Source organism: Otolemur garnettii, unplaced genomic scaffold, assembly GCF_000181295.1.
Source record: "Otolemur garnettii isolate 467f Iridium unplaced genomic scaffold, OtoGar3 scaffold00089, whole genome shotgun sequence".
In the NCBI taxonomy this organism is placed as follows: Eukaryota; Metazoa; Chordata; class Mammalia; order Primates; family Galagidae; genus Otolemur; species Otolemur garnettii.
In genome coordinates, this window is record NW_003852484.1 from 5,136,804 (window position 1) to 5,145,081 (window position 8,278).

Below are 8,278 nucleotides of genomic sequence, written 5' to 3' on the forward strand. Positions count from 1 at the left end.
AAATAAAAGTTTAATAGTTTTGCATTTTGTATTTAGATCTAGGGCCCATTTTGAGTTAATTTTTATATAAAGTTTAGGGTATAGTTTGAAGTTCACTGTTATGCATATGGACATCCAATTATTTCTGTACCATTGGTTGAAAAGATTATCCTTTCTGCTTTCATGAAAATGCATTTGGCCAATATTTGTGTGGGTCTATTTCTGGATTCTCTATTCTGCCCCACTAATCTATGTGCTCATCTCTTTGTCAATATTCCACACTCCTGATTACTATAGCCTTTAGTAAGTCTTGAAACCAAGTAATATGACCCTTCCAAACTTCTTATTCTTTTTCAAAATTATTTTGACTTTCTTACCCTGAGTTTAAGCAAAAATAAAAAGAAACTAATAAAAAATTATTGTAACTAGGGTGGTGCCTGTGGCTCAAAGGAGTAAGTCGCCAGCCCCATATGCCAGAGGTGGTGGGTTCAAACCCAGCCACGGTCAAAAACTGCCAAAAAAAAAAAAAAATTATTGTAACTAATCTAGTTCCTTTAATTTTCCACATAAATTATAGAATTAGCCTATGAATACGTGAGTGTCTACAAAAAACTCTACTCTCAGGCGATTATTAATTTGTACTGTTGACTTTGTCTAACTTGTGGTCCTTAAACTTTAGTGTGCTGAGAATTTTAAAAATGTACATTCCTGTGCCAGACTCTAAATATTCTCATTCAGTACTTCCACCAGGGGGCAAGGAATTTCTGTTTTAATATTATCTATAAGGTGATCTGATGTAGGTGATCATGGAGTATGATTTGAGAAACATGCCCCTCGCTTCCCTGGAATCTAGAAAATGCTTCACAGGCTTTGACAAATCTTATAAATATTACATCTACAAATATGGTGAAACAACATGGCATTGGGTTCACCGTTAATTTCCAAAACTGGTAGTGTACATCATACAATACTATGGACGATCATTATTTTCTGAGTAGTTCTGTGATATTTATCCCCTTGACCAATTCCATGCACATTTTCTTGTACTCAGTGCAAAATTCTTAAGCCATTCTCAAACAAGGAAAAAATAGATTGGAGAGATTCACAAGGTAAGTGATAAAGTTGCAGAGGAAAAATATTAATCAAATGAATAGGTTCTCCAGAGAAAAATCAGATTAATGGCCATAAATATTAACTTTGTTCTACATTGAAATATGGATTAATCAACTTGCTCAGGGACTTGGACATTCTTTTTAATTTAATTTTCTGGGTAATGGGAGAAGGAAGGTTAACTAGAAAAAAACCTTCCAGTAGAAAAATCTTTCTAAAATGGATTAGTCTGCTTTCTACCTTAATTTATTACTAAGCATTCATTACTTTGCTTGTTTCCTAAGGGTAGAAAATCATGACTTAGAAAAGATCAAAGTGAATTTAAGAGGATTTTCCTTGGTCCCTAGACCAAGAGACTCGCTGAATGGTCTTGGCAAATAGGTAGAAAGAGATCAATTAACTATTATGAAATGCTGCTGGGGAGGTGATCTCCTTTCCAAGAGTTAATTGATTTGCTTTTAAGCCCAGACTGCTTAGAAAGGGAGTGGGAGTAAGAACTTAGGGGGAGAACAACATTCAGATTTAAAAAAGCCTTCTCCCAAGCCCCCGAATCCGCAGGGACATGAATCAGACTCCTAGTGATGAGGTCTGGCACCCGGCAACACTGGCTCCCAGTCAGAGAAACAAGTAGGAGAATCCACTCAGAAAAGGACCTTTCTTTGGCCTAAGTTTTATCAAGTAACTGCCTATTTTTAAATCTTTCTGCAAGATTTCTTGAGGCACCCTAGGGAGGCTTGATGAATCTTATAATGGGCATTGCAGTCTAAGAGTTCCTAGGTGGACTAAAGTCAGGCTGCTTTGATCTATACACTGGTGTCACTGCCTCCTGATTATACAACCTTGGAAAAGTCACTGCATGTCTCCACTCCTCGTTCTACCATCTACAAAATGAATGAAATAATAGCACCTATCTCATAAAGCTTATTGTGAAAATCAAGTGAATTAATGACAATTATAAGAGGCTCAAAACAGTTCCTGAATAGTAATTACTACATAAGTGTTAGCCACTGGAAATAATAACATTATTTTTTTATGAGGGAGGATTTAAGACCTAGAAAGTATACTCTCTAAGGAAGATGTTGTAGGACCCAAGTGTTTCTCTTTTTGCCTGAGTTTTTTTTTTTTTTTTTTTTTTTTTTGAAACAGAGCCTCAAGCTGTCACCCTGGGTAGAGTGCTATGACTTCACTGCTCACAGCAACCTCCAACTCCTGGGCTCAAGCGTGTCTCCTGCCTCAGCCTCCCAAGTAGCTGGGACCACAGGCACCCACCACAAAGCCCAGCTATTTTTTGGTTGCAGCCATTATTATTGTTTGGCAGGTCTGGGCTGGATTCGAACCCGCCACCTTAGGTGTATGTGGCTGGCGCCTTAGCCACTTGAGCCACAGGCGCCGAGCCTTTGCCTGAGTTTTAAACCAAATATTTATTGTGTATATGCAAAGTGGTCGCCCTTTTAGAAGAGAGAATGCAAAATTTTGATGAACACCCCCATGGGAAATGTGCCCTTCTCAAGGTTAACCAGAGAGAACATCCTGGTGAGAGTCACCTTATTTTTAAGCCCTGCCCCTTTAATACTGAGCATATCCTTTTTAAAAGGTCTGATTAGAGCATAGACAAAATGATCTTTTCCTTAAAAACTATAGCATAGCCTCTATGATGCCAGATTGTTCAGAGAAGATACAGCTACAAATTGGGAGAATAACAAATGGGAAAATAAACACAGAGAATGCCAGTAATGAAGCCAGTCTAAATCGTAAGAATGTGTGTTCTCCAGACATTTAAGTCTATCTTGCTCTCTTGGACCTGTGGTAAATGAGGTCTTGCCTGTGTCCCTTACTCAGGGAATGAAATGTTTAACTTCATGGAATATACAGTCTATTCCTGGACAACGAGGCCCCTGAGCACCTAACCAAGGACAAGCTGGGCTCCCTCTGGTCCCCTAAGGCCCACCCTCTCCCTTAAGCCTAATGCCCTGCCACCGCTTTGGAAATGGATCGTGGCCTTCAACTGTTACCATCTCAGGATCCAACACCATATCCCCCAACATTCATGTTAGGAGCAGAGTTATCATTTCCTTTCAACCTCTGTGGCACTACCATTTACTATTAGCAAGGAAGAGGATCCCCAGATAATCTTAAAGAAATTATACTGGAAAGAAGGCAAAAATAAAAAAAGATTCTTTGGTATATCCTTATTTATGGGGAGAAGGAAAAAAATTAAGAAAAAGAATCTATGGAAATCTGTGGAGATGATTCAAAATAATTCTCAAGAGGTTGGAAAGTAGAAGGAGTGCTTACGGGAACCAGGGTATCCACAGGTCTTACCCCAAGGCGGGGGGGAAGATCTTATTCCACTGGGCACTACGAAGCACACAGTCTCTTAGCATCCCGGAAAGAGCTTCCCTACAGGATGAAATGCTTTATTTTACAGACAAGGGCTTCCTTCCTCTACCTCAAACTAGACTGCTAGGCCCTCCATTGATAGATCATCTGGTAAGCCATCATCAAGCAAGGATATGGGATATGCCATGAAAGGGATGAAACCTAGTTCCCTAATGGCATCAAATCAGAGCTGACATGCTTGAGCAGAGGATGGTGGCATAGGGGTGTTCTACCCAGGTCTCCCTTTGAGACAGGGTTTACTGCTCAGCTGTGAAGATCAGATTCGCTGACAGCCTACAGCGGCAATGCCAAGGCCATGTCTTTCTAGGCAGCCCCTCAGTCTGGAGCTGAGCACAGTGGAGGCCGTTTCTGTCCAGTGTGGGGCTCCTCTAACAAACCATCTTTGACCCAGAATTCCCCGCTGAGCTGACCAAGGCTGTGAGATCCGCACTGCAGTGTGATGAGCTCCCTCCCCATTTCTGATTTCTTTTCACAGGTCTCAGATCTGGATCATGGTCTAAAGCTTTCCCTGCTCTATCCTGCTTCCTTCTCCTCATCTTCCTTAGTGTTGTCCACACCCCCTACTTCCACCCTCCATAAACCTTTTGCTCTCCCAACTGTATCTCAGTGTCTGCTTCCTGGAGGACTCAACTAACATAGCTGATACAGACAATGGTTCAAGAAAGCAGGTGATTAGATGAGATGCTGGGCAGGATCACTCACCACAAGGCTGGCAATAAGGACCTCATTCTGGATGGTATTGTGAGTGGTGAAGGATGTGGTTCATCACACAAACTTTCCTCTTCTAAATTTCTTCCTCAGGAAGATGGGCCCAGTGGGATCCTAGAGGAGCTGCTCCCTGACCATGTACAGAAAAGGAGCCCCAATGTGGCACACAGGAGGACAGTGGCAGCAACTGAGCTGCACAACTTAAATATTTCTTCAAGGAATGGATTTGTCATTTGCCTTTCAGGATCTGCCTCAACTTTCAAGCCCAGGCCAGGCTCTTCCTAGGCAGCCCTCAGTTGATGACTGAGAACAGCAGGTGTGCTGGGGCCTAGCCATTTCTGCTCATTACAGCACACCTCTAACAAAATGTCTTTGCTCCATCTCTCTTCATTGGCTTGACCAAGGCTTTGTTAGATCCATAGCATGGTCTGAAGTTGTCCCTGCTCAATTCTGCTGCTTCCTTACTTTCCTTTCACCACTGTTTGAGCAACATCACAATTGGAAATCTTTCTCTGCCCTACGTGCCCTATCCTGTTTTCACCTCCTCCTTTATCTCTTTTCGTTTTGAGATAGAGTCTCACACTGTTGATGAGGCTAGAGTGCCACGGCCTCAGCCTAGCTCACAGCAACCTCAAACTCCTGGGCTCAAGCAATCTTCCTGCCTCAGCCTCCTAATAGCTAGAAGTATAGGTACATGCCAAAATACCTGGCCCATTTTTCTGTTTTTAGTAGAGACAGAGTCTTACTCTTGCTCAGGCTGATCTCCAGTTCCTGAGCTCAAGGGATCCTCCTGCCTCAGCCTCCCAGAGGGCTAGGGTTACAGGTGTGAGCCACCAAGCCCAGCCTTTTTGTTTGTTTGTGACCGGGTCTTTCTTTGTTATTTAGGCTACAGTTTAGTGGCCTCATCATAGCTCAATGTAACCTCAAACTCCTGGGTTCAAGTGATCCTCCTGCCTCAGCCTCCCAAAAAGCTAAGACTACAGGTACCCACCACAATGCCTAGCCAATTTTTCTATTTTTAGTAGAGACAGGGTCTTGCTCTTGTTCAGGCTGGTCTAGAATTCCTGAGCACAAGTAATTCTCCTAGCTCAGCCTCCCAGAATGTTAGCTAGGATTACAGGTGTGAGCCACTGGACAGGCCTCCTTCTCCTTTATTTTGACTCTTGATCTCATGACTGGGTCTCAGCTCACACCCCAACTAACATGCAAAGCTCACTGGTCCCAGAGTACTCCTCCAAGAAATTGAGCCCACTAGGCTCTCCCTTGAGAAGCAGTGCCTGAATTTCACATTGTGAAATGCTCAGACAGATGGCCCACACTACTGATTAGGTAGGGTTACAGGCAGAGGCTATAACTGGTTATTGCACCAGCACTATTTTGGCTCTTTGGAGGATTAAGAAGATTGGTGGTCAACCTAAGTGTCCATCAATGGATGATTGGATGAAGAAAATGTGGAATACTCTTCATCCTTTGGGGAAAAAAAAAGAGAGAGAAGAAATTGTGTCTTTTGCAGTGACATGGATGGAACCGGAGGCCCTTATCTTAAATGAAATAACTCAGACACAGAAAGAAAAATACCACACGTTTTCACTTGTGTGTGGGAATTAAATAATCTATACACATGGAAGCAGAGTGTGGAACTACAGACAATGGAGACTGGGAGGGGTGGGGAGTCAGGGGGCGGTGGATGACAGCAGGTTGCTTGGGGGGTACAATGTGTGTTGCACCAGTGATGGATCGCTGAAGGCCCTGACGTCACCACAGTGCAACGTATCAATGTAGCAAAATTGTCCTTGTACCCCATGAATATACAAATAAGAAATAGAGAAAAAAAAGAAGATTGGTGGAAGTGAAAAGTTGTCTGAGAAGATAGAATTAACAGTTTTTCTTCTTAACTCTGACTTTTAATACCAAAACAACAGATTCCTAACAAAGCGAGGGATATATGTTAGGAAGATTAGAAAAAATGATCTGGAGACAAAGCTTCCTAGTCAAAGGGCTTTGCATGAGGCTTGGAGGGAAAGGGGGAAAATGCTGAGAATAAAATTCTAAATCACATGAATAGAAGTTAACACAAATGACATAGAAAGCAGATTCACAGAGGAAGACAGAGAGGCTCAGTAATCCTAAGAAAATAACAGAGAATCAGGCTTAGAAGAATACTTAAGGCTCAATTATTCATATTTTAGTGCAGAAGATAATACAATATACTTGAAACTTTAAAACAAGAGATTATCCCATGTTGGGTTTCCCAGGAGGAGACCTGAGATGGAGACTGGCATGGAGGGAGTTTGTTGGGGGGGGGGGTTGGAATTAATATTGTGGGAGAGAAGAGAAGAAGGAGTAAACAGCGGGGGAAGTAGAGCTCCGATACATCTCAGTAGACTCCCTGAGTCAACCCTGCTGAGGAGTTCTGAAGATGTGACGACCCTTCAGAACTGTCCTGAATTGGTCATGGAGGCCACCTGGCCCTTCACCCCATATCAATCAATCAATGAATACAGGAAGGGCCATGGCCTGGAGGGAGAGGTCACTTTCTTGAGCTGAGGCAGCACAGTGGGTGAGAGGTAAAGACTGGTCTCCTGGGAGACTAAAGCGGGTGGATCCCTTGAGTTCAGGAGTTTGAGACCAGTCTGAGCAAGACCAAGACTCTCACTAAAAATAGAAAAACTAGCTGGGCCTGGTAATGTGTGCCTGTAGTCCCAGCTACTCCGAAGGCTGAGGCAAGAGGATCTCTGGAACCTAAGAGTTTGATGTTGCTGTGAGATATGACACCATGGCACTCTACTACCCAGGGTGACAGAGTGAGACTTTGCCTTGAAAAAAAAGGCAGAAGGAAAAGAAAAGACCAGCTTCAGTTGTCCTCCCAGTAGCTGCAGTAATAAATTCTTTATTCCTAAAGGAGAATGAGTTTTGCTGACAGCACCCACACTCAGATACCTAAGATTACCCAGATGTCACTGAGGCTTGGGGGAAGGGAGCTGGGTTAAGCAAAGGAATGGTAGATGTTTTTCAGTATAAACAGATCTGATAAACATGGATAACACCATGTGCCAAATGTGCAAGTATGGAGAACCCACAAGTACAGCATACAGTATATGGAATAAAATTAAATGGAGGCAGAGAGTACCGTTATTCGTGGGAGAGTGCTAAAATGCCCGGCTAAATGGAAATGTTGAAGTGTGGCTTCCTAAATCAAATGATAAAATTGTCACAGAGGTAAGATGTAACATTGATGGGTTACTTGAACTACTCAAACACCAGTTCTAAATCTCTATGAGAATCTTAGAATTTAATGCATTCCTGACTTGCCTTCCTGATAATTTCATCTTTCAAAAGGTACAAGAAAGAATGACAGGAACTGCAACCCCACACTCCATTCTGACGAGTAAGAAAAGATTTGGTGGTGATGTGTACATGATAGAAATCTTTACTTCAGCAAACACATGGAATAAAATACAGTCCTCACCTTCCTGAGATGGAAGAAAGGGACCATGTCACCCTGGATTCTGTAATAGGGGAAAAAACCCTCCAGTCAGAGTATACATACAGCTGAGAGTTTAAGAAAACAAACTTCAAAAAGTTTACAGAACATATAATTCTAACCCCAATACCACAGGCAATAGAAAGGAATATATTCTTTTCATTGTGAAACTCTGAAAAATTAAACTTTATACTATAATAGTACCTGCAGAAACTAATATGACCCAACATGGGATTCTCTGGTGAGTCTAAATTTTGAAATGACACGTGTAAAAAATGAGAGAAAGGACAAAAACCAAGGTGAGTAAGAAGATGATCTAAATCCTGTAAGAAAGTGGCAAGAGGAAAACTCCAAAGCGAGCTGAGGAATGCTAAGGGAGAAGGATCACAGAAAGGGCTCACACACAGCTGGAAGCAGCAGATAAGGAAGGGATAAGCTGCCTGCTGAGGGACGATCCTGGTAAATGATAACAGAGAAAAGGCAGGGCCGCTCAATCACTTCTTTCTTCTCCAGCAAGGAACATGATCTTCAAACTGAGAAGAGTAGGACAGATATCACAGAGAGTAAATTGAAGCACAACCTAAATGAGGAGAGAGC